We start from the raw sequence: 12,159 nt of genomic DNA, 5'->3' as shown, positions 1-12,159 counted from the left end.
ATGTTATCATTACTTAAAAAGAACAAAGTTACTTAGTTGTTTAGGTATTGATACATTGTATAAAGCAATATCCAATCCTCACATGTTGTAAAACCTTTTTCTCTTAATGGTAAAAATTGAGATTTATGAGAATTTATCAAACAGAAAGCTACACAGGCTCCTTTTATTATGTTATTTCTTTAGTAGTCTTAGTTGTTTTAGATAATTTTAAGAAAAAGCATCAAATTCTGAACAAGTCAATAAAAATGAGAATAGGAGAATATCAGTGAAGTAATGAATTTGTAATAATTAACATGTCATGTTTTCAGTGTATTACAATCAAAAATATCTTACCTAAAATGACCACACTGAATTGAAGGAAAGGTATTATATATCATGTATATACTGATAATCATCTGATTTAGCATCGATGTTCATGACATGGTGTTGACTTTTATATCAGCATGGCCTAACCTTGACTAGTTCATATTAACCTATCAAATCAGTCCACAATTTTTAAAATTTTAAATGTCCCAAATTGAGGTGTGTTTGTTTTGAGATGTCACTGGGGTGCAAATCTTAAAAAATTTTCCACATCATTTGTTGTTAGGTTGCTTAAGCGTGTATGTAACATGTATCTAAACTGCTGTCAAAGGTGAAGATATAAATGTATTTAAACGTTAGATTTGAATTATCTTTTTTTGGGGGCTTTTATCAGGAAAAGCACTTTTGAAATTACTTAATACAAACATCAAAATGGTGATAAAATAAGAATAATCATTATGTTAAAAGTAATCAAATTCAATCATATCCGTCTGCTGCTTAGTTAATGTATTATTAGTATCTATTGAGAAATTTTAATACTTTGTACAAAAAATTAATAATTATGAGTATAAAGAAAATTTGCTGAAAATATTTTTTTTTTTTTTTTTTTTTTCAATCAACTCATTTTTCCTTTGAAAGTTACCCATTAATTTTAAGATAAGGCAAATTAAATCATGTGAATAGTTAAAATAAAATTTATTTCATTACAAATGTTATGTGCTCCTTATATCATATTTATAAGCACAAAAATTGTGAAAATGAGTTTGTAACAGATTAATGGATACATGTATTAGATACACCCATGAGGGCATTAGCCCAATTGGGTGTATCTAGTTTACACCAAGAAATCATTGTCAATGAAGAATGATAGTTTTCCATAATTTACGAGGGGGGATCTTTCAACTTTTTGACTATATGTTGTTGAAAAGCATGATAAATGCAGGGTATCAATCTCATTTTACGAAATCTTGGTGCACATGTACCAGACAAAATAAGTTGTGAATCCTTGAATATGTTTTGATTGATTGTTGTTGTTATGAAAACAGGCCAGTGGCAAGTATTTAAATGCAGATTCAAGACTAGAACTAATAACTATGAATCAAATAGTAAGGTTCTGAAAAATTGGTTGATAAGAATGAAGAGCAGTTAATTTGGATAGGCTGCCATAGGAAAAATAAGCCTAAGTGATGTTGAATAACTTGCCATTAAAAAAGCCATCTATGGACCCCTCAAAGTGCTGATAAAAGGAAACTAACTTACAGAAAGTATGACACTTTTCATACTTGAAGCATTGGATTCAAAATCCCTATTTCAATTGCTGGTATTCTATCCTCTGGGGACATATGTCGTCTAAACCCCCTGTCCCCACTTTCTAACTTCTTTTTGTTTGACTTTTGAGCCAACCTCCCCCAACCCTCACCCCACTAGGGTGCACTTCTTTCACTATGAATTCTTCCTTTAGGAGTAAATTTGCTATTAAAGTGTAAATATTTCATTACGTGAGGTCGCTGTCTATTGTGCTGAAGGTCCCTGGTTGGATCCTGACTTGGGGCGCTGAAAATATCAGAACATATAAGAACCTAAGCAGCTAAAGCTGGGTGATTTTACCAATACCAAAGTTTAAACTAGAATGGGTACTTTGGGGGCCTCAGTTGGTTTAAGTCAAATTATTCAATCTGTAGATATCTCTTAAGTTTGTCTATTCCTGCTGATCACCAACCATATATCAACAGGTCAGGAATAGCCATTAAAAGATGAGTTTTCAATTCCTATTCTATGAATGAACTACCCTGGTCGACATAGGGTCATTCAGGGAAAATGTGTCATAGGACATTGTGATGTGAAATATTTGCTTTAACTGTCAAAATTTTCAGGAAAAAGAACCTGTTGCAAGATCATGTATAGGCATATCAAGTAAAAATATCAATTTCAGAAATGCGAATGAAAATTGGCATAATAAGTTTATTAAGTTGATCCACTACACAAATGTCATGAAGATATTAAATTGATATTAAGCAGTAATCTAAATTTCATTAATGAAAATAAGATGATGCATAGAAATTGTATCTCAAACACAATAACAGTAACTCATCATAATAACAATAAACTGTTAACACAGAGATATGTCTCGCCTTTTAGTTAATTTGATAGTAAAATGCAAATGTTAAAATCAAAACAGCAATACTTTAACATGTAAGTTATGCATAAAGTCCATGAACCATGTTTGAAAGTACAGTGCCAAACAATCTCAATGGAAATGAGTGTGACAATGCTTATACAACTGCATACCAAATATCATTGACCTAGCACTAGTGGTTCCCCATAAACACCTAATCACAAACTAATACATGTAAACTAAGCAAAAGTTTCAAAATCATTAGACCATGACTGAGGAGACAGGGCCAAATAACAATGAATAATCTCCATGGAATTGAGATGTGTCAATGCCATTATAACTGCATACCAAACATCATTGACCTACCAGTAGTGGTTCCCTATAAACTGACCTAATCACGAACTAATACTTTGTTGACACTGCGGCCAGAAACAGCATACCTATGTCTCGTCTTTTGACTCTGTCAAGGTCAAAGCGAGACAAAAACTTAAAAGTAAAGGGATTTAACTGTTATTGTTTTAAACTGACTATCATCCATTTCTTTTTCTATGCTCTCATTCAATACTATCTCCATAAAAAGCTTCATATATCATGTATATGAGTTGCAGAGGATATTTATTAATAATACATTTTAATATATTTTTCCTACTCTTAAATTTTATATTATATTGTAAAAATTGTTTTTTTTTCCCATGATTTGATGACGACTTAATTTCTCAAATAATGCAAGTTAACACAAACTATCCTGACTAATATATAGCCAAAATGGGAAGTAGTTTTTCTATCTTTAAAAAAATATGTATCAGTTGTGTCTGGGTTTTTTATTCCAGCAAAACTTTTATTAATTGTTTGATATATATATTCTTATATACAGTTGAATGGTTCATAAAGGTTAAAGGCTGTGTTAGGTTTGTTCTTCTCTGGATCTTTATAAGATAACCATACAAGCAAAAAATGTATACATGTAGAATACTTCCACCACAATAACAGTAAAGAGCTGCGTCATGACAGTGTGTGAAATTTTTTTTGGTTCTTACTCGCCAAATTGACGAGCAGCTTTTCATTTCAACTCGCCAAATTGAAATTACACTTGCCAACCTAGCGAATGACTTACTTTTGGGACTTGCCGTATTTTCCACACATAATTATTGTATGTAATAAAAAATATAGTTCTAAGTCTACTTACAAAATGTATGAAGTTAATAAGTATATTATTTTAAATCTATAACTAGTAATTTTACAATTCATATAGTAGTCTCAGTTATATATATTATAAGGGTTCAATCTATATTGTCTTTCGATTACCTGGGGAGGTTGGTATCATAAAGGTTTTCACCACAAGTCAAAAGTTTATTTTTATGTCATGACCAGACATTATATAAATAACAAATAACAAATGCTGGAGTTATTGAGCAGCCTCTTCTATTCAAGTTGTAATTATCAAATTTGTATTTAATAAAAACGTGAGAGATTACACTGTGTGTACAAGGTTTGTATGAAAGGCTTTTTTTAAGTTTAGGTTCCAGTTTTGCTATTCTTTTTAATTCCGTTCATGTTTTTATTATTCAGCCCTAAAAGCTTGTCCATATTGAAATTACTATTTAAAACTTTACCACCAGAATGACCAGATTGAACTTGTTGAACAATCAGAATAAGTATAAATAAATGTGGATAGTGTCCACATGTGTACACAGATGATCGATGCTCCCGCTTGCCTATCATATAGTTATAAAGGGACATAACTGAAGAACGGTAAAAATGAAGCTACCCAAATTTGAACTTGATCTGAGTTTTGTGGTAATAAGCATTGTGTGTAAGTCTCATAACATTTGGTTGAGGCTAACTTAAGTAGAGAACAGAAACTAAGAAATTCAGCAATTCTTCTATTTGTAAACACGCATAACTCTAGAACGGTTGTGTATAAGTTTTATAACATTTGGTTGAGACAAACTAAAAAAATTCAGCAATTTTTATGTTTATAAAGGGACATAACTCAAGAATGGTAAAAGTGTCGCCACCAAATTTCGTACTTAATCTGTATTATGTAGTAATAAGCATTGTGTATAAGTTTCATACCATTTGGTTGAGGCAAACTAAAGTTAGAAAACGGAAACAAAAAATGTGTACTTGATCTTAGTTTTGTGGTAATGAATATTGTGTATAGGTTTACTAATGTTTGGTTGGGGCAAACTTAAGTTACAGAATGGAAACTAAAACTTTTGCAATCTTTCGATTTATAAAGGGGCATAACTCAATAATGGTTAAAGTGACACTACCCAAATTCAACTTGATCTGTGTTTTATCAGTGGAAGTCAAAATTAAATATTGCATTGTATAAAGCATTGATTGTATTTGATTCAACTATAATCATCGACAAAGGAAGATAACTCCAATTTTAAAAATTACTTGATAATTAGAAGAAAATAAAAATTTTGCAATTTTTCCATTTATAAAGGGGCATAACTCTAGAACAGTTAAAGTGACGCCACCAAAATTCAATCTTGATCTGTGTTTTGTGGTAATAAGCATTGTGTATAAGTTACATAACATTTGGTTGAGGCAAACTTAAGTTGGAGAACAGAAACTAAAAATTTGGCAATTTTTCCATTTATAAAGGGGCATAACTCTAGAACGGTTAAAGTGACACCACCAAAATTCTAAACTGATCTGTGTTTTGTGGTAATAAGCATTGTGTATAAGTTTCATAACATTTGGTTGAGGCAAACTTAAGTTAGAGAACGGAAACCATTTTTGGGACGTACGGACGGACGTACAGACGGACAAGGGTAAAACTTAATGCCCCCTCCGCTACGGCAGGGGCATAAAAATGGCCTTCAAATCTGCATGGTTAACAAATACAATGTCCATCCTGTATTTCTCTTAACCTAACATAAATGGACTATAGGAAGGTAAACATATAAAATGTTTTATTTGTAATCTATTGATATCCCAAGACACTGAATGCATTAATCATTTATTTCAGTCACGTCAAGAATTGACAAGCATTCTGAGAGTATTGCATGGCAATACATAGTCCCCTACTGGGTAAAAATTCATTATACTGCAACAAAATGCTAACTTGTTCTATAACTTGTCATGGTGTAAACAAAAAGTAAATATCATGTCAATATCAACAAGCATGACTAAAAACAATGTGGAAAACTAATTATATGAGAGAATTTTTCAAGTCCAAGGACAATAACTCTGCAAAAAATTGTTAGACAGAAACAAAAATTTGAACTTGATCTGTAACTTGTCATGATAAAACTATATACCAATTATCAATCAATATCTTATAAGCATGATGAAAAAAACATTAGATATGATTAATAGTTCTCTAAAATTAGATATGATGTAATACAGTGTATATCTGTTTTCAAATTATATATCAAATATAATTAATAGTTCCAAATATTTCTTCTTTCATTTGTCACAAACTAATATAGATTTGTAACTTATCTATAAAATGTCAACAACCTTTATCTACACAATGTAATGTATTGAAATATATACATTAATAACTAGAGGCTCTTAAGAGCCTGTGTCGCTCACCTTGGTCTATGTGCATATTAAACAAAGGACACAGATGGATTCATGACAAAATTGTGTTTTGGTGATGGTGATGTGTTTGTAGATCTTACTTTACTGAACATTCTTGCTACTTACAATTTTCTCTATCTATAATAAACTTGGCCCTTTAGTTACAGAGGAAAATATTTTGTAAAAATTTACAAAAATTTACCAAATTAATGAAAATTGTTAAAAATTGACTATGAAGGGCAATAACTCCTTAAGGGGTCAACTGACCATTTTGGTCATTTGACTTATTTGTAGATCTTACTTTGCTGAGCATTATTGCTGTTTACAGTTTATCTCTATCTATAATAGTATTCAAGATAATAACCAAAAGCGGCAAAATTTCTTTAAAAATTACCAATTGGGGGCAGCAACCTAACAACCAGTTGTCCAATTCATCTGAAAATTTCACAGCAGATAGATATTGACTTGATAAACAATTTAACCCCTTGACAGATTTGCTCTAAATGCTTTGGTTTCAGAGTTATAAGCCAAAATCTACATTTTACCCCTATGTTCTATTTTTAGCCATGGCAGCCATCTTGGTTGGTTGGCTGGGTCACTGCACACATTTTTTAAACTAGATACACTAATAATGATTGTGGCTAAGTTTGGTTAAATTTGGCCCAATAGTTTCAGAGGAGAAGATTTTTGTAAAAGATTACAAAAATTTACGAAAAATTGGTAAAAAATGACTATAAAGGGCAATAACTCCCTAAGGGGTCAACTGACCATTTTGGTCATGTTGACATATTTGTAGATCTTACTTTGCTCAACATTATTGCTGTTTACAGTTTATCTCTATCTATAATAATATTCAAGATAATAACCAATAAAATGCTCCGCTGGGCGCAGCTTGATACGACCGCAGAGGTCGAACCCTGAACAGTTGGGGAAAGTATGGACACAACATTCAAGCTTGATACAGCACTGAATTTGGATTGTGATTAAATATTTGACACAGCATAGGTTTCTGACACAGAATGAATGTGGTCTAAGAACTTAAAATTTTTTAATTTACCTATTCAAACCATATCGTTATTATTTGCTTTTATATATATATCAGAAATAACCAATTTAAAATGGAAAATTTTAAAGAAAAAAAAAGGGAAAAAAAATCCCCCCCCCCAAAAAACCCCTTATGATTCATCACCCCCAAACTTAATCCCAGCCTTCCCTTTGTGGTATGGTACCTTGCAGTACAATTTCATAGAGATCCATACACTTGAACACAAGTTATTGTCTGGAAACTAGAAAAATGCTTGTTTTTTGGCCCCTTTTTGGCCCCATATTCCATAACATTTAGGGCAATTACCCCCAAACTCAAACCCAGCTTTCCCTTTGTGGTATGGTACCTTGCAGTATAATTTCAGAGAGATCCATTCACTTGAACACAAGTTATTGTCTGGAAACTAGAAAAATGCTTATTTTTGGCCCATTTTTGGCCCCTTATTCTTAAACTTTTGGGCAATTACCCACAAACTCAATTCCGGCTTTCCCTTTGTGCTATGGAACCTTGTAGTACAATTTCAGAAAGATCCATTCACTTACACACAAGTTATTGTCACGAAACTAGAAAAATGCTTGTTTTTTGCCCCTTTTTTGGCCCCTAATTCCTAAAATTTTGAGGCAATTACCCCCAAAATCAATCCAAACATTTCCTTTGTGATATGGAACCTTGCAGTACAATTTCAAAGAGATCCATACACTTGAACACACGTTATTGTCTGGAAACTAGAAAAATGCTTATTTTTGGCCCCTTTTTGGCCCCTTATTCCTAAACATTTTGGGCAATTACCCCCAAACTCAATTCCAGCTTTCCCTTTGTGATATGGAACCTTGTAGTACAATTTCAGAAAGATCCATAGACTTACACACAAGTTATTGCCATGAAACTAGAAAAATGCTTGTTTTTGCCCCTTTTTTAGCCCCTAATTCCTAAAATTTTGAGGCAATTACCCCCAAAATCAATCCAAGCATTCCCTTTGTGATATGGAACCTTGTGGTACAATGTCAGAGAGATCCATACACTAACACACAAGTTATGTCTGGAAGTTACAAAAATGCTTATTTTTGGCCCCTTTTTGGCCCCTAATTCCTTAACTGTTGGTACCATCACCCCCAAAATCAATCCCAACCTTCCTTTTGTGGTATGGAACCTTGTAGTACAATTTCAGAAAGATCCATAGACTTACACACAAGTTATTGTCACAAAACTAGAAAAATGCTTGTTTTTTGCCCCTTTTTTGGCCCCTATTTTTTTTAATTTTAAGGCAATTACCTCCAAAATCAATCCAAACATTCCCTTTGTGATATGAAACCTTGCAGTACAATTTCAGAGAGATCCATACACTTGAACACAAGTTATTGTCTGGAAACTAGAAAAATGCTTATTTTTGGCCCCTTTTTGGCCCCTTATTCCTAAACGTTTTGGGCAATTACCCCCAAACTCAATTCCAGCTTTCCCTTTGTGATATGGAACATTGTAGTACAATTTCAGAAAGATCCATAGACTTACACACAAGTTATTGTCATGAAACTAGAAAAATGCTTGTTTTTGCCCCTTTTTTAGCCCCTAATTCCTAAAATTTTGAGGCAATTACCCCCAAAATCGATCCAAGCATTCCCTTTGTGATATGGAACCTTGTGGTACAATGTCAGAGAGATCCATACACTAAAACACAAGTTATGTCTGGAAGTTACAAAAATGCTTATTGTTGGTACCATAACCCCCAAAATCAATGCCAACCTTCTTTTTGTGGTATTGAACCTTATGGTAAAATTTCATAGAGATCCATTCACTTAAACTAAAGTTAGAGTGAAAACCAATGTGTCTTCTGACGACAACAACGACAACGCCAACGTCAATTTCCTTAAAATTACCAATTCAGGGGCAGCAACCCAACAACCAGTTGTCCGATTCATCTGAAAATTTCAGGGCAGATAAATCTTGACCTAATAAACAATTTTACCCCTGTAAATGCTTTGGTTTCAGAGATATAAGCCAAAATCTACATTTTACTCCTATGTTCTATTTTTAACCATGGCGGCCATCTTGGTTGGTTGGCCGGGTCACCGGACACATTTTTTAAACTAGATACCCCAATGATGATTGTGGCCAAGTTTGGTTTAATTTGGCCCAGTAGTTTCAGAGGAGAAGATTTTTGTAAAAGTTAACGACGACGGATGACGACGGACAACGACGACGCTGGACGCCAAGTGATGAGAAAAGCTCACTTGGCCCTGTGGGCCAGGTGAGCTAAAAATAGATTATTATCTAATTAAAGGATTTCTCTTCATATTTTTTTTTTTATATATATAGCATTCAGAAAATAGTTTATACTAAATAACAAACAAACCTGCCAAAAAATTCTTCAAATAATTTAACAAAGAATGTCTTTTAAAAAATGAGTTATCTCCCTTTGTACAGAAATATGGTTTAACATAGTACTCTAACATTAGATATGGTCCATTGGCGAGTCCTGAAGTATCAGTGCTCGCCATATACATTTCTTACTTGCCTTTGGCGAGTGGAGGTTTCACACACTGCATGATGAGTGCATGATACACCTGTCGCTTTTTCAACATATAAAGTTCCATATCTTCTCAATCATATCAGAATATTATTAAAAACTAAAGGGAGCTTATTATAATAGATATAAACCAGTCACTAACGTTTCATGATTTGAGTTAGTCTAAAAACTGGAAAATCCCCCCTTTTTTATGAATAAAATCCCACAACTTTGAAACGTAAAATCTAAAATTTATAAAAATTGAAAGGGAGCTTACGTCAATAGATATAAATAATTCACCAAAGTTTCATTAAAACTGGTTAAAGCCTTTGAGTTATTGTCCTACATGTTGAAGACAGACAGGCGGAGGGACAGACGGACAGACAATGGTATAACATAATATGTTCCGTAAACTGGCGTATAAAAACACTATACACTTTCTTACACAGGGAATTTATATCTTGCTTCACAATCTTATTCATCACTACTGTAGATTTTGCATTGGGTCAATACTATGGATTCATTTTTATTCGTTGGATACAGATTTTCATTAAATTCGTGGGAACAGGTGAACCACGAATTTAAATGTTCCAACGAATTACAAATTTTCTATAGACTTATATGCCGACTTGGGAAAAACCACGAAATTAAATATCCACGAATATGTAAGTTTTCCTCAATCCATGAAAATTAGTACCCACGGAAATAAATGAATCCACAGTAATTCATGTTAAAAGTCACTTTCCTGCCTAATCCACCTCTGTTCAATTACTGCATACATTTAAGCAATATTTGCAAAATATTATTTTTATATGGACCTAAGTAAACAAATGACACGCTACAATTATTCTTTTCAATATTTTCTATATGATTTTCATAACATTCAGCACCAAAAATACATGTGTATCTGTAAATGTAGCTTGACCGTGCACACATTACCTTCCCGAAAGACGCTCATCAATGACCTGTTACTCAACCTACTGCAAAAAATGTGGCAGGATAGTCAACCAGCTCATCTGATGGTGGCCGCTTACTGAGGAAAGAGGAAGAATAAGAATGCAAGTAAGATTCAGGACAGGAATTTGAGTAGGTTTATCATCTCCCACTATTTTCCCTATAGCATTAGTTAACAACTCTATGTATTAGACATGTTAGATGTATTGTAGGATTATCGGATACCTTAAATTCACATATATATAATCCACCATTTGTGGTAACTGAGATAGACCTAATGAGGTTTAATGACATTTTCTTCAGTTTCAATTTTTAACTGAGATTCGTGCATGTTATTTGTTGCACTGAGTGTTTCTGTCAATGGAAAGGTCGAATACTCCTATTTATACTATGGGATACATTGGTCATGATAGTCAAGAACATCTACATCTATACTAATTGATCTGCAGTGGAAATCCTTAACGCAGATGCTACTGTGCAAACGTCAACCTGCGTGCTCAGTATTTACAAGTGCAATTAAAATTGGATAAAAACATGTGGTTTCTGTTTACAGCTGCAGTCTCCGAAGTTGCTCCTTGAAGCATTCCAGGGATGTAGTTTGGAAAGATTCGAGAGGCAGGCTGTTCCAGTCGGTGATGGTGCGTGGCATAGCTGTATTTGTAGGCATCTGTGGAAGTACTGATATGAGTTAATTTTTCTGGATAGTATTGTCTTGTTGATGTAGATAGTCTTCTCACGTATGGTGGTATGTTGACTGCCGGCTTTCCTTGTGTGGCTTTGTAGAACATGCTCAATCTACTGCATTTCTGTCTAGATTCTAGTGTCTTCCATTCTAGGGTTTTCATGATATTGGTAACTGTCTCTGGTTCTCGATTGTATGTTGATGTCGCAAATCTGGCAGCTCTTCTTTAGACCATTTCTAGGGAGTCAGTGTGATGTTTTTATATGGATCCAATACTGCAGTACTCAAGAATGTACTAACGATGTATAGGCCTACGCTTTGATGTCTTGTGGACACTTCCAGAGAAGTGTCTGTGTTCCAGACAGTGTCAATGATTTCAAAACATACTATTTCCGAGCCTCCTCATGCATGCTTTATTGAGTACTTAATAACTTTGTGGTACCACCTCCTCAGCAGAGATTATAATATACATTCATTTATTATTGTAACAATATTTTCTTTTAATAATGGAGGAGATATACAGTTATATATATAATGTTTATAAATGTGGTCAGATTATGTTTGTATGTTTATGTATGGTCAATGTTTATTGTCTTGGTAACAATCCTATAATTTTGGATTTTGAACCAATAAAATTATCTTATCTTATCTTACATGTCTTATCCTCATGGGGTTTTTGATTATGTGATTACTTGGCCGTTTTTATAGTGATTGTTTGATTATCAGACCAAATATTTCATGATTATTTGATTAATCTAGGACTGTATTTTTTATTTTTTGATTATGTTGTTTAAAAAAATAATTCATGATTATGTGATCATATTGGCAAAAAAAATGTGATTATGTGATTACTTGGACACCCCCATGAAGGGCCTCATTTCCTTTTTGCATTTTCAAAAGCATATGGTATTAGGCCTACAATATAAAGTGTGCAAGACATTTTCATACTTACCGGCTACATAAAGTAAAACAAGCATGAGGTTATACGGCTTTCGGAAAAATTGACATATTCGACC

General features: G+C 33.2%; 1 protein-coding gene across 1 annotated transcript in view; it reads right to left on the bottom strand.

The window, feature by feature from the left end:
• Positions 1–12,159, bottom strand: part of LOC127701546 (uncharacterized) — a 32,023-nt gene extending 19,864 nt beyond the window's left edge. The window contains exon 1 of the mRNA XM_052205460.1: positions 12,096–12,159. The gene's annotated coding sequence lies outside the window, so the exon portion shown is untranslated. The remainder of the gene's footprint in view (positions 1–12,095) is intronic.

The sequence above is a fragment of the Mytilus californianus genome, unplaced genomic scaffold (genome assembly GCF_021869535.1).
Source record: "Mytilus californianus isolate M0D057914Y unplaced genomic scaffold, xbMytCali1.0.p SCAF_5, whole genome shotgun sequence".
Lineage (NCBI taxonomy): Eukaryota > Metazoa > Mollusca > Bivalvia > Mytilida > Mytilidae > Mytilus > Mytilus californianus.
This window is presented reverse-complemented; position numbering and strand designations above follow the sequence as displayed.